The sequence below is a fragment of the Saimiri boliviensis genome, chromosome 13, assembly GCF_048565385.1.
Source record: "Saimiri boliviensis isolate mSaiBol1 chromosome 13, mSaiBol1.pri, whole genome shotgun sequence".
Taxonomy (NCBI): domain Eukaryota; kingdom Metazoa; phylum Chordata; class Mammalia; order Primates; family Cebidae; genus Saimiri; species Saimiri boliviensis.
The window spans coordinates 112,916,486-112,943,204 of record NC_133461.1 but is presented as its reverse complement, the minus strand read 5'-3'; the positions used below and the strand labels follow the sequence as shown (position 1 = coordinate 112,943,204).

At 48.6% G+C, this 26,719-nt stretch overlaps 1 protein-coding gene across 7 annotated transcripts in view; it reads left to right on the top strand.

Moving 5' to 3' along the window:
• DLGAP2 (DLG associated protein 2) overlaps positions 1-26,719 on the top strand; it is an 868,686-nt gene that overhangs the window by 266,329 nt on the left and 575,638 nt on the right. Inside the window, exon 1 of one of the 7 annotated variants that reach the window (XM_074384217.1) lies at positions 24,254-26,719. This exon is cut by the window's right edge and continues 27,185 nt beyond it. The exons of the other annotated variants lie outside the window; for them this stretch is intronic. The gene's annotated coding sequence lies outside the window, so the exon portion shown is untranslated. Of the gene's footprint in view, positions 1-24,253 lie in introns of those variants that run through there. 7 annotated transcript variants of the gene reach the window in all.

The window sequence follows — 26,719 nt, the reverse complement described above, 5'->3', positions numbered from 1 at the left end:
AGTATGAGTTAATGGGCTTGGCAGATGTCCATCTAAACAGTAACATAGCTGGTTTCTTTTGAGAAAGCCCCCAAGATTTTAAAGCTGCCACCTTCCCATGAATCACACTGTTTCTCACCATTTTTAGAATTTCTCTTTGGAACCCTTCATAGTCTGGGAATCTTTCTGGAGGTATAATAATCATATCTCATGTAGACAATAATATATGATGAAAAGCATTGATTGCTGTGTTCTGCAGCAGTGGGAGAATAACATATAATATACATGCATGTGATGGACTGTTTTATTCGTTCTGTGAAAGTTAATTGGAAAAAAAACCAAAGTGTAGAATAGCACGATCCTAATTTTATAAACTATCTCATGATCCTCAGTTCCTGAGTAGACTTCACTTAGCAACAGCATGTTTTGAGAACTTTAATTTTCAGACTGAAACATTAACCACTACTGAGTTGCATGAGAAATGAATCCAAATATTAAAATTAATTCATGAAAATTACAAAATATTACATTAAAAATGCTATTTTAATATCTGGGGAACCTGCATGTTTTTACTTGATACTTTGTTCTGCCTTTCCTTTTTAGATTATCTTTTTTTTTAATGAAAAGAAATATGTGTTATAAGACATTGAACCAATATAGAAAACTATAAAGAAGACAGCCAATGATCACAAAGACTTCTACTTCTCAGGAGTAACCATCATTAACTACCAAGCATACACAATGTAAAGTACTCTATTAGAAGTACTCTATTGAATGGGATAATATTCTGTGTGATATTTTAAAATAAAATATAACATGTAATTATTTTATTTTAGTAAAACTAATACATTGACTTGAAAAATGAAAGTAATTGCTGTGCTTCACAGAAATTTTTCTTCATCCCACTAAACATAATTCTTAAAAAGGCTAAGAATAAAGAGAAAAGTTAAAAATATACTTTTTGAAAAATGAAAATACTATTCCTATATTTCCTCATGCATTTTATCCTCTATTACAAAAATTTAAAGGTTTATGACTATGCATACATACAAACACATGCATTCATATACAAATACATATACGCATACATGTATACACACGCGAACACACAAACACACAGAAACATGCATACATGTGTATACACACAAGCATACATACCCATGTCTGCACACAAGCATGGATACACACATGCATAGACACAAACCTGAATACACATGCGTGCATACACACAAGCACACACACGTGTGCATACAAACAGGAATACACATGCATAGACACAAACATGCATACACATGCATGTATACACACAAGCACACAGACGTGTGCATACAAACGTGGATACAAACACACATGCAGACAAACACACCTACATGCATACACACAAACATGCATACACACAAGTATGTATATGCACGTGTGCATGCATACACATGCATACCAACAATCATGCATACACACATGCTTACAAATGCATACATACATGCACACAAGCCCAAGTACACATATGTGCATGCAAACACAGATACACATGCCTAAACACTCACATGCAGTCACATGCATACACGTGTGCATGCACACACGCATGTACACAAGCACACATGCATGCATAGACATACACAAACGTGCATATACATACATGTTTGTGTACAAACACATGTACATGCCTGCCTATACAGAAACACATGCACATGCATATACATACATGCATTCATACATATGCATGCATACACACAAGCACACGTGTGCATGCACAAACGTATACACACATCTACACATGCATACACATAGATACATATACGTGTGCACACGTACACACAGATACACAACACATGCATACACAACACATGGACACACAAATGCATGCACACATGCATACGCAAACATGCATACAGATGCATGCATGCACACATACATGCATACACATAAACGTGTTCGCTCATGTGCATAAGTACATACATGTGCATACATACAAGCATTCACACGCACCCATGTACACATGAGTTGGGGCTGTTTTATCTGTCATGTCGTATAGTTCCTCATAAAGAGACTTAATCTTTAGTTTTGGTCAGTTTACCTAGATAGGCAGACAGAGTCTTGCTCTGTCACCCAGGCTGGAGTGCACTGGGGTGATCCTAGGTCATTATAGCCTTGAATTCTTGAGCTCAAGCTATCCTCCCATCTCAACCTCCTGCGTAGCTGGGAGTACAGTTGTGAGCCACTATGCCCAACTGTTATTTTTTTTTTTTCTCCCCAGAAATAGGGTCTTTTTTTTTTTTCAAGATGGAGTTTCACTCTTTTTACCCAGGCTGGAGTGCAATGGCGCGATCTCGGCTCACCGCAACCTCCGCCTCCTGGGTTCAAGCAATTCTCCTGCCTCAGCTTCCTGAGTAGCTGGGACTACAGGCGTGCGCCACCATGCCCAGCTAATTTTTGTATTTTTAGTAGAGACGGGGTTTCACCATGTTGACCAGGATGGTCTCCATCTCTTGACCTCGTGATCCACCCGTCCCAGCCCCTCAAAGTGCTGGGATTACAGGCGTGAGCCACCGCGCCCAGCTCAGAAATAGGGTCTTACGGTGTCACCCAGGCTGATCTTGAATTCCTGCACTTAGGCAATCCTCCCACCTCAGCCTTCCAAAGCATTGGGATTGCAGATGCTAGCCACCATGCCTGACCACATTTTTCTTACTTTGATCTCTTGGCTGGTCAGTTTTATTATCGAGTTGTTCTTTTCTGCATGAGTCATGGGTGTTCGCTTCATGTTTTCTTCTTGGGTGAGGATGCCTCTCCTTTTCTCTTATGATGTGAGGAAAACGTGGCTGCTTTTAAATGTTTGGGTCACATCCTTTCTTTACTTGGAGCTTGAATAGACCGTTTCACTGTTGTCAGAAGAGCAGTCTTTATACTACGGATATTTTTGGGGAACTGGAACGTGTTATGACGTACCTGTCTCCAGTGCAGAGGCCTGAGTTTCTGTTTGCTGAGTTGTTCACCTGTGAAGAAGTCATTCTGCAGCCACCGTTATGCCTGAAGGATAGGTGGGCTGGGGGTAGCATGCTTGGGTCACGTTACCTGTAGAATCCTGAAGTCAGCATTGCCGAAGATGAATCATACCAGGTTAGCTTGTTCCTCCATGTTACGCCTGTGCAATTCTTCACCTTTTAAGAAATGTATTTAAAGCTTAATAACCTAATTAGAACGTTTTCTGATATTAGTTATTGTATCCGAAGTGCATCCATCCAGTCCTTTCCTCCCCTCAGAATGCCTTTTCCTATCGTATCATCTGAGCTCTTTTATCTCCTGCTTGTTCTTGTTTTCGTTTCATCCTTTGCTGCTGCTTCTCTGGTCATGCCTGTCACCCTTCTTGTGTATTCCCTTTTTCCATTGCCTGTTACTTCTTCTCTAACTTTTCTGATCTTTGTTTTCCCTTGTTGAATTCAATGTGAGCATTCTGAATCTTCTATGTCAAGAATTTCTCTGTACTATGTATCTTTTTAATGATTTTGTATTTTGAGACAGTGTTTTGCTCTGTCTCCAGGCTGGAACGCAGTGATGCAATCTTGGCTCACTGTAATCAACACCTCCTGGGTTCAAGCAATTCTCCTGCCTCAACTTCCTGAGTAGCTGGGATTACAGGTGTGCACCACCACACCTAGCTGATTTTTATATTTTTAGTAGAGGCAGGGTTTCACCACGTTGGCAGGATGGTCTGTAAATGTTGACCTTGTAATCAGCGCACTTCAGCCTCCCAAAGTGTTAGGATTACAGGCGTGAGCCATCCACACCCCGCCTGCTGTACTGCGTGTCTCGTTTTGATAGTTGATAGTGCTGATTTACCTCTTGGTCTTGTGGTTTTGATACTCCCCTTAGTTCCTTTCCTGCAGTTTCCTTTTTTGTGTCTTTTATTATCTCGTCTTCAAGTTCTTGCTTTGTTGAATTAATATCCTCACTAAGGATTTTCTCTAGAGCAGACAGATCTGGGTGGAAGTGGTTTTCTTCTGCAGTGGTGTCTAGATTTTGTTTTTACACACAGTTTTCCATTTATTGATATATTTTGTTATTCTAGTTGCTCTGTTACTGCTTTTTCTCTTGGTTATGCTCTGTCCAGTATTAATTACTGTTTGCTTTGATGTGAGATAAATTCTACAGTTTTTTTTTTTTTTCTTTTAGCCTTGCTGTTTACTTTACTCACCGTAGACTGCAGGGTTGTTGAGGGGAGGGTGACGGTGTGGAGGTGGCTCCCAAGACTTTGAGCAGCCTCTGGGGATGACCTGCTTCTCTTCTGAGATGTGGGTAGACACGTGTAGGGGAGAGGAGGAGGGAGACCGTGCTCAGAGGGTACTGATGCTCGACTCCATTCGGAGGCAGAGAGTGCCTAGAAGCAGGTGAAGATGCCCCTTTGGGGTTTTCCTCAGTGTGGGCAGGAGTGCCACTCACCCTGTCTGCTGCCTCATTTTAAATCAGGAGATGTCAGTGACATTTGCAGGCTATTGCTGACACTTCACATGTACCTCCCTGAGTGATGGTGGCAGAGGGACTTAGAATTTCTCCACTCCTTTTTTTTGATATAAAAAATTTTTTCATGAGTGCGTGCCTTTTCTCTCTTGAGTACTTGCTGCTACAGATACGTTTTTGGAGGAGACAGAAGAGCTGTTACTCCTTTCTACATTTCATTGTGATCATGAGTGGGTTGTACTGCATACAGCTGTTCTCCACTGTCTCTGTCGGAAGCCTGAGAACTTGACATCATTTTAGCCAGAAGCCTGCTGAGCACTTTTAAAACAAAAACATGATTGTCTGTTACTTCCGTGTATTCGTTTATTTCTAGTAACATTTATCCTTTTTAAGCCAATCCTTTGACACATTTAAAGTAATATTTAGAATCTCTCAAACTTTTCATCTAGAAAATGTTTTTATGACCGGGTACTATTATTGATGAGGGCAAATGTTTTTGGTTATAAAACACTCTAATAATTAAAATATTGAGTAAGGCGTCATGAAATCTCTTACAAAAGTTATGGAGAAATGATAGGAAAAAAACTGAATTGCCCTTAAGTGTAAAATGGAGGTAGTATTTTAGAATTGCATTTATTTTAACTATGGCATTTAAAATAATATCGAAGTTATAAAAGTTGCCCATTCCCATGAGTTTGGCAGCAGGCAATTTATCTTTTTCTCTACTATTGTTCTAGAGTGCATAGCCATTTGAAGGCCCCAGTCCCCCCAAAACAATTTCCGTCGCAGTAAGAACAAGGAACAAGGAAGAAATCTTGACACTCAGAACAGATCCTGCCATGAGGGTCTGGGAGCTGATGCTGCCAATAGTCTGAGGCTCAAGAAGGGGCTTGGTTTGAAAACCGATCCCTGTAAAAATGTGTTTGAGCATAAAAATGGTCATATTAACAGGTGAATTGACTCTTTTCTGAAAGGTTTTAATTTCCCAATGCAATATACAGTGTGGGAACTAGCATATTTCAGGACTGTGCTACCTCTTTACATAGAGTTTCTCAGTTTTCATCCATCTGCTTAAATGAGCAAGTATTCCCATCCCGTTCCGCAGACGGGGATTCCATCACCGGCTGAGACCCCAGAGTTAGCAAGGGGCGCCCAGGGTTCCTTCCTGGTGCTCGGGCGCAAGGCTCTTTTGTTTGTCACTGTGTTCAGTCAAAGGCACAGGCATGATTCTTCCAGCTGCATTTCACTGACATCTCGAGTACTTCCTCATGGTTCTGTGACCGAGATCTTCCTGAGATCATCCTTTTTAACTTGTTTAACTAGATGCATGCTGCAAAAACTATTTTCAAGGAATGAATAATTAGCTATTTAAAAAGACCCAAGCCTTAAAAGATGACCAGATCTTAACAGGGAAAACATTCAATAAAATACTATTCTGCAGTTATTTGTGGAATGACTGTTGTATACACAGCTCCGGGCTGGGTCCCTGGAAGCTCATGAGCTTGTTTGGCCTCCCCTCCTGGACACAGGAGGTCAAGGCTACAGTCAGCAGAATCACGCAGGCTGGACACTGAGTGGACGCCCCGTGGGATGGCTGTGGTGGGGGCCCAGTTTATGCTGGCAGCATCCCTGATACCACTTCTGAAAGCAGCAAGAGAGAAAAGCAAACCAAACTGAAACTGAGACGTTGTGGATGATACCGGGGTGCAGAGCGGCTAACGGGAAGACATAGCCTGGAGGGCTCTGGGAGCCAGTGGCTGAGGTGGGGTTAGTTTGACCGAGTCCTGGACTGGGGAGAGGACCCCAAAGCAAACCCACGCACAGTGCTAATGGGGCCCAGGTGCCCCATGTCCCAAGGGCTAGAACTGGTAACCAGGTTTAAAGTCATTAAATATGAAGGGCCTGTGCCTCCTGGAATGAAAATCCTTTATAGTGACCTGGGACCCCACTTCAAGTCCATATTTCCTTGTACTCCACAGCGGTGTGCAGTGCGGAACTCAGTAGTTCGGTGTCCCTGAGCCACTGTCTACCCGCTGCTCCATCCCCAATTGCAGGGACCCTGAGCACTCAGGAGGAACTGCCCCACCGCACCCTGTGTTGCTCCTTCGCGGTGCACAGCCGCAGCTATGGGAGGACTCTCTGAAGGTGGGTCTCAGGCCCTACCCCGCTTACCCTCAATCGGGAGAGCAAGCCGAAGGTGCTGCCCTGTTTCTTCACGCCCGCATCCTGGACCCCTCTCTGTCCCCTCTGTCAGGCGGGCATCTGTGCTCCCGTTTTCACGGGTGGCCCGGCAGGTGCTAGAGCAAGGTCATGTGTCATACCGTCCATCAGTGCAGCGTGCAGTGATCCTGCCACATGTGTCGTCGTCACGGGTCACTAGAATGAAGACTAAAATATCCATGGGTGGGTGGAGTAGTTGTCTGGCCAAATTATTTCCTAACAATCCATTTGTTTTGGTTATCTATTGCTGAATAATAAACCACCTCAGCACTTGGTAAGCAGCGAGCATTGCTTGAAGCCACCGTTCCTGGTGGCCGAGGTTCCTCGGGCTCAGCAGGGTAGCTCTTCTGCTCTGTGGTGTGAGCTGGGGCTGAGCACCCGGTGACTTGGCTGTGGGGTCAGGCACTCACTCACAAGGGGCGAGTGGAGCTCGCTGTCGGAGAGTAGCTTGTCTAGGGCTGTTGTCTGAGTTCCTGGGTTCTCCCTCATGAGACCTGCCTAGCACCTTGGGGTTCCCCACACCTCTGGATGGTGGCTGGGCCCTAAGTGGGAACCACTGAGTTAATGATGGCACGACATTATTTCAAGAGATGACACCACAAACCATACAGACGTTTCTCACTTGTGTTTTTGTCATCATATTTCAGCTTGTTTTAGCTTGGTGTCCCCCTCCCGAAAGTTTATAAATTCTTCCAGTGCCAGGAATACATGTATTTCAACTCTTTTATACCAGTGATTTTATTCCCATGACATTGCCTGGCACTCAAAATGAGTGCCTGGTACGTGTTGGGACAGACGTGACACTTAGATGGTTTCCAGTCTTTTGGCTTTTATAAAATTAAAACAAAAATTTAATTTCCTAAAGCTTTTTCCATACAAATTAAAATTCCCCTAGAATTGTTCCTACAAATGGAAACACTGGCTCTGAGTATATGAATGTTGTAGACTCGTGATACACACTTCCAAGCTGCTTTTTTTCTAGGGATCACAAGTATTTATGTTGCCATTGGCAAGCACGAGAGAAACATCCCAAGCAGTTGAACCAGCTTTTGGCCACTTTAATTTTGTCTTTTGTCTTCGCAAATGTGTTAAGGTACAGTGACATTTTATTGCTTTAATTTGCATTTTGAGATGGTTATTGCCTGCTGTATGAACTACATGAGCTCTCGTTTCTCAAATACACACTCATAGTTGGCTTGACTTGAAGTATTACATTCAAAATAGAGTTGGCCACACGCGGGACTGGCAGGAGCTAAGCCGTCATCTGGCCTCTGCCTTTGGCCTCACGACTTGCTTGAGTTTGAGACCCTCCCTTAGCGCCCGCAAAGGGATCGAATTTTGTCCACAGCTCACACAGCAAGCCTCCGGCTCCGTCACAGCTAAGAACCGGTTACCAACCTAATTTCATTTCGTAGGGAGGTAGGAGTGTCTCCGGTAGGTGCAGCGCTTTTCTCAGGTGTGAGGTCAACCTCACACCAGCAGGGCGAACCCCGTCTTCACTGCGCTTTGCCCTTCACGGAGAGACCCTCATGGCTCAGGGTTGCAGCTCAGTGTCCATGTCCAGGTGTTGTCATAACATTTTGTGTTCTCAGCGGCAGCAAAACGAACATATGATGCAGTTGTGAGAACTCAGGAGGAGGCAGGTGTTGTCAGGCACCACGCGGGAAGGCTGAGTGGCAGTAGGGCTGTGCGTCTGGGCCGCAGTGACGCTCATGGACACGCACGCGGTGCTGGCTTTTCGGCTGGGTCTTGTGCGGTGGTGGGATGAGATGAGAGGGAGGGAAGTGAGTGAAGGCGCACAGACCCTCTCTACTGTCCTTGTGTCTTCTGTGAATTGGTTGGTATTTCCGAAGAAAAGATTGACAGCAGCATCACTGGTGCATCTGTGCGGAGTTCCTGGCCGGCTGATTGAGGCTGCTGACTTCACCTGCAGGTCGGGGCCCTTCCTGATATTTTCCCAACATGTGTTTGCTTGACCACAAGGGAACAGCTGTGGAGCTTCTGTTCTTGGGGAGTGAATCTGCCTTCCTGTGACTTCCATTCACAAAGTCTGCAGAGAACAGAGAATGCCCTGAAACAGGAAGCCACCTCCTTAGCAAGGCAGCCCCTCAGTGGTTGATGCCCATGTTGTTTCCAGTATGCAAAACAACTCCAGTTGTTTTGGGGTTTTTTTTTTTTTTTTTGAGACACGGTCTTGCTGTGTCGTTGAGGCTGGAGTGCAGTGGTACAGTCACAGTTCACTGCACGCTCAACCTCCTGGGCTCGTTACTCTCCTTCCTTGGCCTCCCAAGTAGCTGGGACTACAGGTGTATGCCACCATGCCCAGCTAATTTTTTTCTTTTTTCTTTTCCTTTTTTTTTTTGGTAGAGATGAAGTTTCATTTTGTTGCCTAGGCTGGTCTGGAATTCCTAGCCTCAAGTGATTCTCCTGCCTTGAACTCCCAAGGTGTGGGGATTACAGGCATGAGCCGCCGCAGCCAGCCATGCACCCCCAGTATTTAAGCCATGACTCGTGCACTGGCCGTGGCAGACGCCAATCAGGATTATCTCTCCTGTACTTGTATTGAGTTTCCCTCTTGAAATTCAGTGAGCCAGTCAATATCTTCAGGGAATGTGCTCCAGTGTCCCATGACTGGCAGAACCAGAACTTAAGTAATGCGGAGTGCCCCCCCGCCCCGCCGCCCTGAAGAAGATGAGCAGCTCTGCTCTGTTTCTGAGGAGGAGTGTGCCTTTATCACTTGGGGGTGCCTGTGTCTCAAGTCTTGGAATACGGTCAGTGCCACACTCTCACATGTGTGCATGGGCTGTCTCCGTGACTCCTGAGATTTCCTGAAGGCGTTTGCAGGAGAATCTGGCCGGCCGCTCCCAAGGGCCCATGTCTCGGTTGGGTGACTTCTGTCTGCTGTAACCAAGGTGGGGTGAAGTGGAAGGAAGACCAACATTTTCCTGCTACCTTTGAATATTGGCAGTCATAACGCATTTTACCAAGCCCTTTAGTCAAGAGTGAGTCAGCTGACTTCCATCCCAGGAGGGAAAGATGGGTCTTTAATTAAATCCTAGGGAGGCAAGGCCAACTGATGGGCAGGAAGCCACGGGCCGCAGTCCAGCACGCTCCCTTTAAAGCTGAGGGCCCCAGTGCTGTTCTTCTCTATAGGTAATTTTTTTGGAGGGATCTTCTGTGAGTTGACTGACTCCGTGGTCCGTGTCTTTGGGAATCAGCAGTGGAAATACCTGCCAGCAGTGCAGGAGACTTTCATTTAGGGAAGCAGCTGACTTGGGTGTTTACAGTGAACTGTATTTTATGGTGCAGTGAAATTCATTGTGATTTTAGGGACAATGGCTTTGGTTAATTTGTGCCCAGCAACATAAAAATTTAAAAACTTCTCAAGTTTTATGGCAAGGGCATTTTAAAATACAAAATTTCCCATAGTGAGGGAAGGAATAAACCCATTCCCTGGCTTCGGTCTGTGTTTCTGGTGACAGGACACCCTCCACACGGAAGGGGTGTGTTCCTTCACTGTGATAGGTGAGAGAGACTCTGAATGTTCACCTTCAAGTTACTAGTTGAAAATGACATATACTCTCCAGGCTAGAAAAAGTTTTAAAATATGTTCTTTTTCATCCAAATTGATTAGTGAAGCAAGATCCTGATCTACCTTGCCATTTGGGCATATTTTATTTTTGAAATGAGGAAGTAGTTTAAACATTCAAGGTCAAGATCTTGATAAAAGATAAATGTCAGTCATTATTACTTAGAAAAAGGCTAAGGCAAAAACAGGCCATTTTCAAACTGGCTTGCCATTTGTTTCTGTCAAGAAGTTAAAATGTTTCAGCTTTCTTCTATCTTCATTTGCACAACAACGAGTGTCTGTAATGTAGCCCCAGTCGTGAAATAGTGGAAGCTGGTATTCGTTGCATTATGTGGTTTTAACATAATTATGATCATATTCTAGTAACAGGCAACTCATCTTTCAATATGAACTAATTGTGTTCTTGAAAAGGAAACAAGTATTTGTATATGAAATCATTTTCTTATTGATGCATTATAATTTCCAGTGGCTGTTACTGTACACGAAAAAGTTCAGACGTGCATGAATCTTTGCTTTAAAATCTTAAATGCTCAGAGCTGCCTTTGTCAGTGGAAGCTGACGTTCTTTACATGGTTCTTACTGTACCTTAATTAAGTTGGAGAACAGTGTCCACCCCCATAGGAGGACTTGTACTCATGAAATTACCATGCCAAGGTTGGTGCCTGCTTTCCCCACCCCGGCACTCAGGGTCTGTCGGGGAGAAACCCTCCGACTGCTGCCCGGCGCTGCTCCTCTTGCTCCCTGCCATGTGCATGGGAACTCGGAGAGGGAGCCCAGGCCTCCCAGTCAGGCTCCCGAACATGGGTGAGACCACATGCCCCTTCTGACACCCAAATGTGACCCAGTGAGGAGCTGGGGTCAGGTCAGCAGCACCCAGAGGCTCTGGGGGATGTGGAATCACACTGCCATGACCAGACCCTTCCTCATAGGCCTCTAGTACCCCTTCCTGCCTGTTGGATTTCCCTGGCAAAAGCTGTGCTGCCATCTGGGTGGGGGCCCTGATGTCGGGCAGACAGGAGTGCAGCTGCACAGCCCACTCTGGGGACCCTCTCCCATTCCCATGATGCGGGGGGCAGGTTTCCCACAGTGCTCGGTCAGCTCTGCCTCCTGCTTTCCAGTCTCTGAGGCCCAGACCCCTCAACCCCCGGTTCTGTCCCTGAAACTCGCCTTCCTGCCCTCCTTCAGTGGAATGCATTTCCTTTCTACTTGTCACGTCCAGCAGAACAGACGTTAGAATGTCCCCCGTTGCCATTTCATTAGAACATTTCAGAGACCTCATGTGGGATAATTGTTTTTTCCTATGATGGTTTATTTGACCTAAGGAACAAGTAATAGATTTTTGGAAGGAGATTCTAAATATTGAGAATTAGATTGTTATTCAGAGTTAATACCTGAATACAGACTTTTGGTGTTGCTTCTGACATTTTTTTTTTTTTTTTTTTTTTTTTTTTAGTGTGAATGATGAAGTGGAATTTCTAAATTCAAGAAAGGGAATTAGCTTTATACGTTGGAATTTTTTTTCCGCTCACATAGCTCATAGTGAAAGTGGATAGAGTCAGGCAATGATGTCTTGTGTCGGTGGGAAGCAGAGTCCATGACCTGAACTTACTTAGCTCAGTGTTGGTTTTTATTCTTCCAGGTACTTGTGTAATAAAGAACCAGAAACTGACCCTTTTCCTTTCAGTTGCCCTGGGTGTAAAGGGGGCCATGTTTTCTGTGTCTCCAGCAGCCTAGACCTTGTAATAAAGAACCAGAAACTGACCCTTTTCCTTTCACTTGCCCTGGGTGTAAAGGGGAACATGTTTTCTGTGTCTCCAGCAGCCTAGACCATGTAATAAAGGACCAGAAATTGACCCTTTTCCTTTCACTTGCCCTGGGTGTAAAGGGGAACATGTTTTCTGTGTCTCCAGCAGCCTAGACCATGTAATAAAGGACCAGAAATTGACCCTTTTTCTTTCACTTGCCCTGGGTGTAAAGGGGGCCATGTTTTCTTTGTCTCCAGCAGCCTAGACCTTGCTCACAAAGTCCTGCCACTTTGTACAGGAGAGAGGAGGTAATTTTACAGGTTGTAATCTAAACCAGATAAGTAATATCAAACGCCCATTTATCTGTTTGAAATACCTTACAGAATAATGCGTTTGGAATTAGTTTTTCAGTAACGAGTCAGTCAGGTCTTGTGTTTTTGCACAGTTGATTAAAACAATGGAAGGTGATAGCATAACTCATCTTAGGAAATTTGCAGGTACACCTTATGCTAAAAAGAATGTTAATACTTCACCATAGTTACTTTTAATATTATGGTGTCAGTGAGCTAAGGACTTACTCATCTTTGGCAAACTAAAGATTTAAAAAATATCTTACTTGGTTACTCATAAGCAATTTACATATGTGCACACACATGCACACATAGACACATGCACACACACATGCGTGAACATGCATACACACGTGCACACATGCGCACGCATGCACAGGCACATGCATGTGTACGCAGTCACCTTCACATACGTGCGCACACATGTACACATGCACACATGTACACACATCTGTGCACACTCAACTGTCACACATTTACACACACATGCACACACGTGCACACAGAGTTTGGGTAGTCAGTAGTAGAGCTGTTTGGTAATCTGCATGTCCAGTTCCACTTATAACATCAAATGGAGCTTGATGAGATTTAAACACACTTTACGTGAGTGGGTGAGGCTTTTTGCGTAGGTAGCCATCAAAGTCGTGTCATTTCAAGACCTAAGAGTAATTTCCTCCCAATTTCCTGACATAATGTTTGATTTTTGCCTTCAGGAAAGAATTCCTAAGTGTCCTGAAGAGTTTCTGTTTTTAGCTAAACTTTAAAAACCGCTTGGAAATCTGAACCCTGGGCAGCCTCACGGGGCTCCTTTCTCCTGGGTCCTGCCACAGGCAGGGCCCTGCACAGCAAGGCCTGGACGAGGGGTCTCAGTTTGAGGCACGGACATGAAGCCCGGAGTTGGGGACGGACGTTTCCCCAGGGCTTTGCGTTTCGCCGAGGACGTTCTCTTGCTCTCTGTTCCTCCTTGGCTCACTCTCAGTTCAAGCTGGTGGTTTGTGTGGTTGAAGCCCGAGACATGGCCATCACAGAGGAGGCGCCCCTTGGGATGTTTCCTAGGCCCTCTGAACACACATCGGGTCCTTCACATGTGCGGCCACGTCGGGGGAGGAGCATGTTCTGTTCCCCACTCACAGACTCAGCCAGGTGCAGCGCCAGCCCTGTGCCAGCCTGCTATTTTCTCCTCGAAGTTTGGCCTTTTAATTTTTGGCCTCACTCAGGCTGGATACATCTGACACTCCCTGCGAAGTTCCATCTCACACGGGCTTAAATCTGCTTCCCTGCGCTCTTCCTGTGGTCCCCTCTGTTGCGGCGATTAAAGTTAAAATAGAAGATGAAGAAAGCCCTCTTGGAATTCTGCCTGCTGCACGGATACTGTACCGTCTTTGTGACAGACAGTGCCCGTGACAGATGCTTCCTGGCCCCACAGGCTGCTGCCCCAGGGAAGATCTCCTCATCTCCTCTGGTCTCTGTGTGGCTGACTCTGTGGGGACTTCCAGCAGCCCTGTGGACACCCTTGCACCAGCTCCTGCTTTCCAGTGCTCCCCCACGTCCACCCATCACAATACGCATGCCAGGTTCTGCTGGGACCCTGTCCCATGAGTATGTGTTGTGTGCCTGGTGATTGCACCTGTGTGTTCTTATTTCACCTCTCTGCAACATTGGGGTCCCTGCCAGCATGGCTTCAGTTTTGTAGATGGGGAAGTTGAGACCCTGTACTGGGAAGGCATTTCTTTTCCTCCTGCAGCTCACAGTGCTGGGGTCTCCATGCTCCCAGCCGTCTGGTCCCTGGGTGCCTGTGTTCTCTGCCTGCTCCCAGCCGTCTGGTCCCTGGGTGCCTGTGTTCTCTGCCTGCTCCCAGCCGTCTGGTCCCTGGGTGCCTGTGTTCTCTGCCTGCTCCCAGCCCACCGGCCCCTGGGTGCCTGTGTTCTTTCTGGTCCATATGATGTCTTTTCCCTGTTCCAGTTTTTGATCCAGTTACTCAAAGACGCATGCTGCTCTTTCCTTTCATATCTATCCATAGTCAAGAGCTACCTGTACAGACTTTCAGCTTTTGAACTGCGTTATTGGTGTGAAGAGTTAAGCGTTTTTGAACTAACTGCCCACCAGGTACTGTCCAGTGCGGGATACTTTGAGCATCTTGTGGGTTGATAAGGAAAAGCCACAGGTTCAGATTAAAGGATGAGAGGAGAGGGGACAGCCTCCTGCAGGCTGTGTAGAGCCGGTGCTGTGGCGTTCTAGGGAGAAAGATGGGAGGTGCGCTGGACCAGCTGGAATCGGGACAGGAGGCAGAGGAGCCAGGCTTTCCCAGGAGGCGCAGCATCCCAGGGTCTCGGTGGGGGAGTGGAGGGGTGAGGATGGGTGACGATGTTGCTGTGGAGGTCTCTACGCAGTGCAGCAAATGGCCAGATGCCACCTCCACCCTGTGCATGACCAGGAGCCTTGGCTCATGTGTTCCACGGGGTTTCCGTGCCCCAGGGCTGCCAGAGACCATTTCCAGAGCCTTGGAGACAGGACGGGGACTGCGGGAGCCTGCAAGGAGCCTGCTGTGTGTGGGTGGACTTGTCTGGGTGTGAGTGGGCACCTAACTCCTCTCCACGCAACTGGGTTCATCCCCTTCCCTGGCCTCGGATGATATAGCTAAGGTCCAGAGTCCCCGTCCCTGTCCCCGGCCTCTGGGTGTTTTAGCTCAGGGCCAGTGTCCCTGTCCCTGGCCTCCAGGATGCTTTAGCTCAGGGCCAGTGTCCCTGTCCCCAGCCTCTGGGTGCTTTAGCTCAGGGCCACTGTCCCTGTCCCCAGCCTCCGGGTGCTTTAGCTTAGGGCCAGTGTCCCTGTCCCCAGCCTCTGGGTGCTTTAGCTCAGGGTCAGTGTCCCTCTCCCTAGCTCCGTGATGCTTTAGCTCAGGGCCACTGTCCCTGTCCCCAGCCTCCGGGTGCTTTAGCTCAGGACCACTGTCCCTGTCCCCAGCCTCCAGGTGCTTTAGCTCAGGGCCACTGTCCCTGTCCCCAGCCTCTGGGTACTTTAGCTCGGGGCCAGTGAACTGTGGCCTGCACCCTGTCCTGGGTTTGCAGATAAAGCTAGATTGGGACGAGCCAAACCTATGGCTCTGGCCCCACAACTTAAACTATTTACACCCCATCTCTTTGTGGAAAGTGCTCACTGGCCCCGGCCTGACTGCCACCTCTGTCCTCATGCTGGCCCCTGCTCAGTCAGATGCAGCGTCTCAGACTCTCACCCCGTAGGACTTCCTCCCTTCAACACTGATTCCAGCCGACATTCAGTGCGTGCGTGACTAAACTGTAAAGGAAGAAACCTGAGTAGTTAGTTTGACCATAGCATGTTTTACTGGGATTCTATTTTGTATTAATTTGGGAAGTCTTCCTGCAAGCGAAGCTTGTTTACTGTCTTACTAGTGAGCAGGCACTCCAGCTCTTGGCTGCTCCGTGAGCCCTGCCTGCCTGCTGAGGTTGCCCGGCCATCCCTGTGGCTGCAGGCCTGGGGACGGCATGACCACCATCCTCCTAGCTCTGCCTGTGCTGGCTCTAAGCGCACTGTTCTTGGCAGAAATTAAAGTCACTCCAGCCCCATAATTAGGTTGAGGTCTCCTACATTAAGTAATCTGTGATATTTAAATGAAGTTCAAACTTTTTATGTTTAATTGACTACTTTATTCTAGATCATATTCCTTATCAGCTGGAAATATGTTGTTAAAGGAAATAAATTTCAACAGTCACTTAAACTAAAAAGTCATTACTAGTTGAGATTTTATCTTCTTGTCTGTTAAAAAACTGTTTGTCATCTTATTTGTATGAATTAATTTCCAAACGCTCAAATCCAATGTGTGCAGTGACAAGCTGGTCTGGCTGAAACAGCAATTGCTGAAGAACATCAGGACGGCCTTTGCTGTGTGGGTTTACGTGGACGGCAGGGTCAGCAGAGAGTAAGATGGTTGCCCGTCCACTCGTCCAACGCCGTGGGGTCGTAGGAGGCAGGAACTGAGAGGGTCAGTCCCATTAGAAATGCCCTTGGCTCATCTAGAAGGTGCGTCTCTGGGCATGCACCATGCCAGCATTTTCACCACACGTGCTGTTAATCGCGCAGGGTTCTTCTAGAGTGAGCATGAACCGCCCTCACACCTGGGCCCTGTGCCCGTGCACCTGCTGGCTTCCCATGTGCACACAGGTGGCTGGCACCCAGCTCTGCACCTCTTGCTTCTAGAGTGAGCATGAACTGCTCTCACACCTGTGCCTGTGCCTATACACCTGCTGGCTTCCCACGTGCACACAAGTGTCTGGCACCCAGCTCTGCACCTCTTGTTTCTAGAGTGAACGTGAACAGCTCTCACACCTGTGCCCTGTGCCCGTGCACCTGCTGGCTTCCCATGTGCACACAGGTGGCTGGCACCCAGCTCTGCACCTCTTGCTTCTAGAGTGAGCATGAACTGCTCTCACACCTGTGCCCGTGCCTATACACCTGCTGGCTTCCCACGTGCACACAGGTGGCTGGCACCCAGCTCTGCACCTCTTGTTTCTAGAGTGAACGTGAACAGCTCTCACACCTGTGCCCATGCCTATACACCTGCTGGCTTCCCACATGCACAGAGGAGGCTGGCACGCAGTTATGCACCTCCTGTTTCTACAGTGAGCGTGAACAGCTCTCACACCTGTCCCTGTGCCCGTGCACCTGCTGGCTTTCCCACATGTACATAGGTGGCTGGCATGCAGCCCTACACCTGTTACTGTTGCGAGCTCAGAAGGCTCTCTCTGTGGTGGTTTTTCATCTTGGGATAATTGAACCCATCTGTGAAGTACTGGGACCAGAGAATGTCTGCTGCATAATGTCACCACCCCGTGGCAAGTCACAAAGCAAGATGTTCACTGAGAATCTCACATAGAAAGAGTTCTACATTTGCTTCTGGAGTACATCATTTCCTTCTAGAGAGGGGTGGTGGCTTCACCGTCTATCCGCACATGGTGATGGCGGAAACGCCTTCGAGGTTTGAGGGTGAGTTATTCATGCTAGAATTTTGTAATCACTTTCTGTGGGGATGGTGGCTCATTTCACATCGGAGTTTGAACGTTTTTCGGAGTTTGCTTTGGTGTGATTATATGTGTAGAGATAAATGGAATTCATGTTGCTATCAGACTCTTAATGCTTTCATCCTGAGGTGCACCATGTCTGCCCTTCTGCTGACCTAGCACAGGTGTCAGAATGGGGGACTCAGGTTAAAGAAGCTGAGGGAGGCCTTGAGCTTGGGGCAGAACCACCGATTTCTTGCAGGGACAATGTCAGAAAGACAGTGATGATAGTGTTCCCTTCCAGGATGTCCTGTGCAAGTGAGTGCAGGGTGTGGGGAGGGATAGGAATGGCGTGTGTGTGCGTGTGTGTGTGTGTGTGTGTGTGTGCAGGGTGCGGGGTGGGATAGGAATGGCTGTGTGTGTTTGTGTGTGTACAGGGTGAGGAGAACAATAGAAATGGCCTGTGTGTATGTGTGCAGGGTGAGGGGTGGGATAGGAATGGTGTGTCTGCGTGTGTGTGTGTGTGTGTGTGTGTGTGTGTTTGTGCAGGGTGAGGAGAATAGAAATGGCCTCTGTGTGTGTGTGTGTGCAGGGTGACGGGTGGGATAGGAATGGCATGTATGCGTGTATGTGTGTGTGCAGGGCGAGAAGGATAGAAATGGCCCGTGTGTGTGTGCAGGGTGAGGGGTGGGTTAGGAATGGCGTGTGTGTTTGTGTGTGTGTGTGTGTGTGTGTGTATGCAGGGTAAGGGGAGGGATAGGAATGGCCTCTGTGTATGTATGTTTGAGTGTGTATGTATGTGTGTGAGAGAGGGTGTGGGGAGGCATAGAAATGGCGTGTGTGTGTGTGTGTGTGTGTGCGCGAGAGAGAGAGAGGGTGTGGGGAGGCATAGAAATGGCGTGTGTGTGTGTGAGTGCTGGGTGTGGGGAGGGATAGATGTTTCCCCAGTGGCACAGTAAAATCAGTTTGTGAACTTTGAGTATTTTAATTTCGGGGGTTGCTAAGTTGCTTACCATTTTAATTGTCAGCAAATAAGTAGATACCTGCATTAAAATTTGATGGCTATTAAATATTTTTTCTATGGCAAATATATCATTTTTAAGTATAAAATAAATTATAAACAATTATTCCAGTGTCCCTGGGAAAGGAGGGGGACCCATTGTCCCCTCCCAGCACGTCTTCTGCCCATCTCCCTGTGGGACCCTCCAGCCCAGATGCTGTGGGGTTGGGCTGTGCACAGCGCTGGCAGCAGTGGGAGAGGCAGGCCTCGTCATGTTGTGTGTGACGATTGACTGGATCGTTCCTCTCCCCGCGTTTCTCTTGCTTTTTCCATGATCATCTCCACTCCCCAACCTGAGAGCACCTCCTCTCGATGTTAGTGCCAGTGTTAGGGAAGAGCCTGAGAGCATCATGGCCAAGTTGGATGTGCAGAAACATCATGGAAAAAGCCACTGGCCTTGCAGAGGGGTAAGTCGTGCAAAGTCCTATGCAGAGCATGCAAACAAGTTGAGAGAAGCCCAGACAGCACCCAAAGCCCATCTAAGGGCCGTGCCCCAACCACACGCCCAGCCTTCCTGGGAGTCCACTGCCGAGGTAGCGGCACACTGACAGTGCCATGCCGAGTAGGCATGCCAACATGCACCCACCCTTCCTGGGAGTGGACGGTCCTCTCATGCCAAGGTAGACACTCTATCTATGCACGAACCCTCCCTGGGAGTGGATGGTCCTCCCATGCCGAGTAGGCATGCCAACCATGCACCCACCCTCCCGGGGAGTGGACGGTCCTCCCATGCCAAGGTAGACACTCCATCTATGCACGAACCCTCCCTGGGAGTGGATGGTCCTCCCATGTCGAGTAGGCATGGCAACCATGCACCCACCTTCCCTGGGAGTGGACGGTCCTCCCATGCCAAGGTAGACACTCCATCTATGCACGAACCCTCCCTGGGAGTGGATGGTCCTCCCATGCCGAGTAGGCATGGCAACCATGCACCCACCCTCCCTGGGAGTGGATGGTCCTCCCATGCTGAAGTAGACACTCCATCTATGCACGAACCCTCCCTGGGAGTGGATGGTCCTCCCATCCTGAAGTAGACACTCCAATCACACACCCACCCTCCCTGGGAGTGGATGGTCCTCCCATGCCAAGGTAGACACTCCATCCATACACCCACATGTGGCTCAAGTGTTGCTGCTGGCCCCCTGTTTCTTATGAGCACTTCCACCTTCACAGCCCAGGCCTGTTAGAGTGCACCGTGAGGTTTCGCCTGACTTCATTCTGCAGCGAGATGGGGCGTTTTGTCCATGTCTGTCTGTTGATATTGTCTGTGTTGATATTTCCAAATCTTCCTTGTTCTCTATGTGTGGTACCAGGCACCCGGCATTCTCCAGGTGCAGTGCCAGGCTCTTGTCATTTTCCAGGTGCGGTGCCAGGCTCCCGTCATTCTCCAGGTGCGGTGCCAGGCTCTTGTCATTCTCCATGTGTGGTGCCAGGCACTTGTCATTCTCCAGGTGTGGTGCCAGGCTCTCGTCATTCTCCAGGTGCGGTGTCAGGTGCCCGTCATTCTCCAGGTGCGGTGCCAGGCTCTTGTCATTTTCCAGGTGCGGTGCCAGGGGCCCGTCATTCTCCATGTGTGGTGCCCGGTGCCCGTCATTCTCCATGTGTGGTGCCCGGTGCCCGTCATTCTCCAGGTGTGGTGCCAGGCTCTCGTCATTTTCCATGTGTGGTGCCAGGCGCCTGTCATTCTCCAGGTATGGTGCCAGGCTCCCATGATTCTCCAGGTGTGGTACCAGGTGCCCATCATCTATGTGTGGTGCCAGGCGCCCGTCATTCTCCAGGTGCGGTGCCAGGTGCCTGTCATTCTCCAGGTGCGGTGCCAGGTGCCCATCATTCTCCAGGTGTGCCCAGCGCCCGTCATTCTCCAGGTGCAGTGCCAGGTGCCCATCATTCTCCAGGTGTGGTGCCCAGTGCCCGTCATTCTTCAGGTGTGGTGCCAGGCTCCTGTCATTCTCCAGGTGTGGTGCCAGGTGCCCGTCATTCTCCAGGTGTAGTGCCCAGCGCCCGTTATTCTCCAGGTGTGGTGTCAGGCTCCTGTCATTCTCCAGGTGCGGTGCCAGGCTCCCGTCATTCTCCAGGCATGGTGCCAGGCTTCCATTCTCTAGGTCCAGTGCCAGGCACATGTTCTTTTCCAGGTGCAGTGCCAAGTGCCCACCCTTCTCCAAGTGTGGTGCCAGGCATGGTGTCTCTTTGCAGGGACATGGATGAACCTGGGAATCATCATTCTCAGCAAACTGACACAAGAACAGAAACTCAAACACTGCGTATTCTCACTCACAAGTGGGTGTTGAACAATGAGAACTCATGGATATAGGAAGGGGAATGTCACACCCTGGGGTCTGCTGGGGTCCATGGCCTAGGGGAGGGAGAGCAGCAGGTAGGATAATTGGGGAGGGATAGCATTAGGAGAAATATTTAATGTAGGTGATGGGGGGATGTATGCAGCAAACCACCATGGCACGTGCATAGCTATGTAACAGTCTGCACATACGCCACAGAACAAAGTATAATAAACAAATAAATAGTAAATAAGTAAAATGAAAAGTGGAAATCTGTATTGCTGGAGTTTATTCTAAAGACTGTTTGGTACCAGTATGTTTTGTTCTTGACGTGTTGTGAAACTCTTTGTATATTTTTTTCAAATACAGTTCTGTTCAAAAGTGAATTTCTTCATCAAGCATACTCCAGGGCTGGGTGCAGGAAACTGAATCCAGCAGTGCCTGTGGCTGAAATGCACATGGCCTGTGGGGTGCAGAGTGCCCACAGACTGGGCTGTAACGCGCATGTTATTATTTCTCTACATATTGGGAAGACGGGCTAGTTTAAAACACTTGACATGAAATAGTCTCCGAAATGTGTCTGACATTGAGGCTTTAGTGAGCTGGACTGCGCAGGTTGTAGAGTCTGTCCTTGGAATAATTCGGAATGCAAGTGCTGCCCTTTCTTGTGGTTGCTTGGCACTTGCACTTCGGAGAAACAACTGCTGTACTCTTTTTTTTTTTTTTTTTGAGATGAAGTCTCACTTTATTGCCCAGGCTGGAGAGCTGTAGCACAGTCTTGGCTCACTGCAGCTTCTGCCTCCTGAGTTCAAGTGATTCCCCTGCCTTAGCCTCTCGAGTAGCTGGGACTGCAGTAGTGTGCCACCCGTCTCTGCTGAAGAAAACACTGCTGTACTCTTGATGTGCTTGGATGCCAGGATGCTTCCTGGGGACTGATGTCATTAAGGTTTTGTGAATTGATGTAAGTTAAAGCAAAGGTGCTGAAGACAGCCAGGGTGGCCACAGGCAGGACCCTCCCTCTCCTGGAGGGAAGCGGAACAAACACTCGTCAGATTGCAGCCACCAGGCTCCTGGGGTCAGTTCTGAGAAGGACACAAGGTCTGTGCCTGACCTAGCGTCAGATGCACACTGACCTCCCAGGAAGCTGGCAAGTTGTTTTTGTTGTATTTGGAAAATAATATGTCTTAGGAAAGGATGTTTTTCCCACCGGCTGTGGGTCTTCTGCCTCTGCTGTGCTCCCAGAGCCCGCCTGGCGTCTGCGGGAGAAGCTTCTTAGCAGGTGCTGGTGTTGTCATTGCATCATACAAATTCCATTCTCCAGTTTTGTTTTTGTGTCCTGATGCCGCCTATGCCTCACCCAATATACACACAGTCGGCGTCCTGCACCGAAGAATCCCAGGATGGCCAGAGACGAGGGCTCCTGTTTTCTTGAAGTTCAGGATGGAGGAGAGAGTAAAAGTAGAGGCTCTGCAGAGCATGGGTTTGGTGGCTCTAGGTCTTCTGCTAGGATCGTGTTAGTTATGGCTGCGAGGCCCTGAGAACTGACATTGAGACTTCTTGCGCTTTATTTTTTTTACTTGTTATTTTTTAAATTTTATTTATTTATTTATTTATTTTGAGACAGAGTCTCACTATGTTGCCTAGACTGGAGTGCAATGGCGCGATCTCGGCTCACTGCAACCTCCACCTCCCAGGTTCAAGAGATTCTCCTGCCTCAGCCTCCCGAGTAGCTGGGATTGCAGGTGCTGGCCACTACGCTCGGCTAACTTTTTGTATTTTTAGTAGAGACAGGATTTCACCACGTTGGCCAGGCTGGTCTCGAACTCTTACCTCAAGTGGTCTACCTGCCACGGCCTCTCAAAGTGCTGGGATTACAGGCATGAGCCACTGTGCCTGGCCCCTGCACTTTACTTTTTGAAAATTTTTATTTGTTTATTTTTTGAGACAGGGTCTCACTCTTTCACCCAGGCTGCAGTGCGGTGGCTCGATCACAGCTCAGCACAGCCTTAACCTCCCTGGCTCAAGTGATCCTCCCACCTCAGCCTCCCAAGTAGCTGGGACTATAGGGAGCATGTCACCATTCCCAGCTAAGTTTTGAATTTTTTTTGTAGATATGGGGGTCTCACTATGCTGCCCAAGCCAGCCATGAAACCTCTTGCATTTTATAAAATAGTGACAGGGTGAAATTGGATGTTCCTCTGAGATCATTTTTCATGGGAAAAAAAATGATCCCTTTCAAAAAGAGCATTTATGCAGAAGTATGGAAATACTTTTAGTATATTGTTATTAAGAATGATTTTACCAAAAAATAAAAATCATTATGATTCTTAGAAGATCTCTTCCGTGCATTAAGCAGAAATGCTTTTTGTATTAGATAAATTCACCTAATGTCACCATAGGTCCAATGCTACACTCGTCCCTCAGACCTGGATCTGTGACCCTGAGAAAGCAGGTCTGTCTGTGGATGTGGAGTTTGCATTCTGACAAATTCCCGGGGGTGTTTCAGGGGACTTCGCATGGTCCATGGGAGCTGGTGACTGATGGCATGGGCATCTTCCATCTGGCTTGTGAGTCAAGGAGCACTTGTGAAAACATCCACATTTCTGAAAACACCTCTGTGCCTGGGTCTGCAGTAGCTTCAGGAGGCACATTGGTGCTTCCATGGAGGCTGTGGCCTGTTTCACCTCCCAGAGCTCGTAGTCGGAGGGGCAGCAACACACGTTTTCCCCCATGGCTCTGCTGTGGAGGCAGCGATGGCCAGCAGGCAGCCTGGGGCACGGCTGCATGTGCTCCGGTGCCCTGAGATGGTGCCGTCTGCCCGCCACACACTTGGCGGGACCCTGATCCCAGCAGTTTCTCTGCAGGTGGACGTATCCATCTTGAGCGAGCTCAGGCCAGAGAAACGTGTACACCCGGGAGTAATCCCGATCCAGCCCAGGGAAATACAACCTTGATGTGCTTAAGTGCTGCCGACACACACAGGACTGAGGGAGTCCACCCTCATCGTTTTTCTTTGTTGAACATTTTCTGATCTGTTTTTCCATTTAGGTCTGTTGTGTGCCAAAATGTTTTACCTTCCCCTAAAAGTGAGATGTTGGAAGTGGATGGGGAGGAAATATTTATGAATATTTGAGGCCGTTCTTCTTCATGTTAAGCCATTTTGGCCTCTTGTGGTTCCCATGTGCTGTCTGTGACGTGCTGTTGTCACTGGAGTGCTATGGCCCTAAGGAATGACAGCATGAAGACATGGATGTTAAAAACAGACAAAAGTATTGTTCACAGTGTTGTATTTTGAAACGACAGTTCATATGAAAATTAAACTGTGGTGCCTTCATTTGTACCATGTGCTCTGCCTGACAGCTGGGTGCCGTGATCAGACTCCCAAAGGGTGATCTTGGGTTGCTAGCACTCGATAGATTTAAAGGTGGAACAGTAAATTTGCACATGATAGCAGTTCTGTTGATTTGTGGTGAGTACAGTAGCTTAAGCTGATCCAAGGATGCAGAGATTCTTCCCCTCCCTCCCTCCCTCCCCCGTCTCCCTCCCTCCCTCCTCCATCTCCCTCCCTCCATCTCGGGCACTGACCTCCTTCTGCACAGACAGATGCATGCTGTGACTGATCATGGTCATCAGCTCAGGCCTGAGCATCTAAGCAGTGCTCAGAGCTGCTGGGAATAGTAATGACAAACAGGCCCATCACCTTGTCATCTTGAAATTCTCTGATACATCTTACTTCTCTTAGAAAACACATGAGTTTCTTATCTTTGTCTCAGGGAGGGAGAAAAATGGGATGAATGAAGACTAAGATTTAGCTGGGGATAGGGCGCAGTGGCTGACACCTGTAATCCCAGCACTTTCAGAGACTGAGGAGGGCAGGTGGCCTGAGCTCAGGAGTTTGAGACCAGACTTGGCAACATGGCAAAACCCTGTCTCTACAACAATATACAAAAACTAGCAGGCCGTGGTGGTGCATGCCTATAGTTCCGGCTACTAGGGAGGCCGAGGCAGGAGGATAGCTTGATCCTAGAATGCGGAGGTTGCCCTGAGCCGAGGTCACACCCTGCACTCCAGCCTGGGTAACAGAGCAAGACCCTGTTATCCAAAGTTTGAGAATGAGAATGGTGAGTGAATTCACACCCCACACCCTCATCCCGACCTGGCACGTTGACGTGTTTAAGGAGGTTGATGGATCCTGTGCTGGAAGGGTGGACAGTAAACATGCCACAGCACCCTGTCCTCAGAGGTGGTCACTGGCGTGGGGAGGACATGAGACCCCCCCCCCCCAGCTTCGAGTGGTGTGAGGTGGGGCTGGCAAGGGCTCAGTTCCTTGAGGCTGGAAAGGCTTTTGTCAGGGTGCCTTAAATGGGGCACAGATAAGCAACTCAAAGTTACTCTGGTGGCCGTGGTGATAGAGGAGCTGTAAGTTAACCTGGTGGCCATGGTAATAGAGGAGCTGTAAGTTAACCTGGTGGCCATGGTGATAGAGGAGCTGTAAGTTAACCTGGTGACCGTGGTGATGGTCAGGGCAGCTGTAAGTTAATCTGGTGGCCGTGATGATGGTCAGTGCAGCTGTAAGTTAACCTGGTGGTCATGGTGATGGTCAGGGCAACTGTAAGTTAACCTGGTGGCCATGGTGATAGAGGAGCTGTAAGTTAACCTGGTGGCTGTGGTGATGGTCAGGGCAGCTGTAAGTTAACCTGGTGGCCATGGTGATGGTCAGGGCAGCTGTAAGTTAACCTGTTGGTCATGGTGATGGCCAGGGCAGCTGTAAGTTAACCTGGTGGTCATGGTGATGGTCAGGGCAGCTGTAAGTTAACCTGGTGGTCATGGTGATGGTCAGGGCAGCTGTAAGTTAACCTGGTGGTCATGGTGATGATCAGGCTAGCTATAAGTTACCCTGGTGGCCGTGATGATGGTCAGGGCAGATATAAGTTAACCTGGTGGTCATAGTGATGGTCAGGGGAGCTGTAAGTTAACCTGGTGGTTGTGGTGATGGTCAGGGCAGCTATAAGTTAACCTAGTGGCTGTCGTGATGGTCAGGGGAGTTTCTCCTTTGTGGAGGGAAGCGGTGTTTCTCAGGTGTGGGTGAGGGTGTTGGGACTTTTGGGGATCCTGGAATGGCCCCATGGGGACTGGGCGCTGTGAAGGGGTAGGCCTGGTAGGCTGTAGAGACCCATGCTTGGTCAGGGGAGGGCCTTGACCCATGCAACCTGAAGAGCAGCTGGTGTACACGTGGAGGGAGGGTGCTAGCCCCTGCTCAGAACACCTACCAGCTGTGGGGGAGCATCGGGTGAAAAGGAGGGGCAGTGTGGGGGAACCTGAGGCGCTGCAGGCTGGGAATGCGGTCACTAAGAAAAGTGTAACAAGGCGGTTGTCTTTCAGAATCCTGCGGGCCTTCAAAATAATACCAGGCGATCCCGTGCTCTTAGTTATCCCTTGAAATGTAAGTTGCTTTTATTTGACAGAAGTTGGGCTCCCCTCCTGGCATGGTTCCCAGAGTCCAGGCTCCTGGCTTCCTTTTCCTGAAGAATCAGGGGCGACGGAGCCTCCAGAGCCAGTGACTGAGGAGTGCACAGAGGTTTGCTGTTCTGCCAGCCAGACCCAAGACAGGGGAGCTCCCTCATGTCAGGCAGGCGTGCTGTGGCCCTGGAGAGTGGGCGGTGTGTGCGTCTGCCCTTGGGTGTGAAGAGAGAGAGGAATCCCATGCTGGGTTCAGTTTTTTTCTGCCACCTGCCCCCCGCGAGCTCAGCAGTCTTGAGCGTCTGCCACCGTCCCATCCTCCTGGCCCCGAGCGCTCCGAGTGCCCCCAGCGCCCCGAGCTATCCACCTTGGCTCATGCCATTCCCCCCAACCACCACCTGTCGTGACCCTGACTTCAGGCTCTGTTTCAACTCGAAGGACACCTTTTATCTCATACTCTTTCTGCCCGTTCAGTAGAATCAAATGTTCCACCTCGGGTCCATGGCTTCCCTCAGTGTTATAACTATTTTGGGCTGTGACGGGCGTTTCTCCATGGCTCCTGCACCCTCA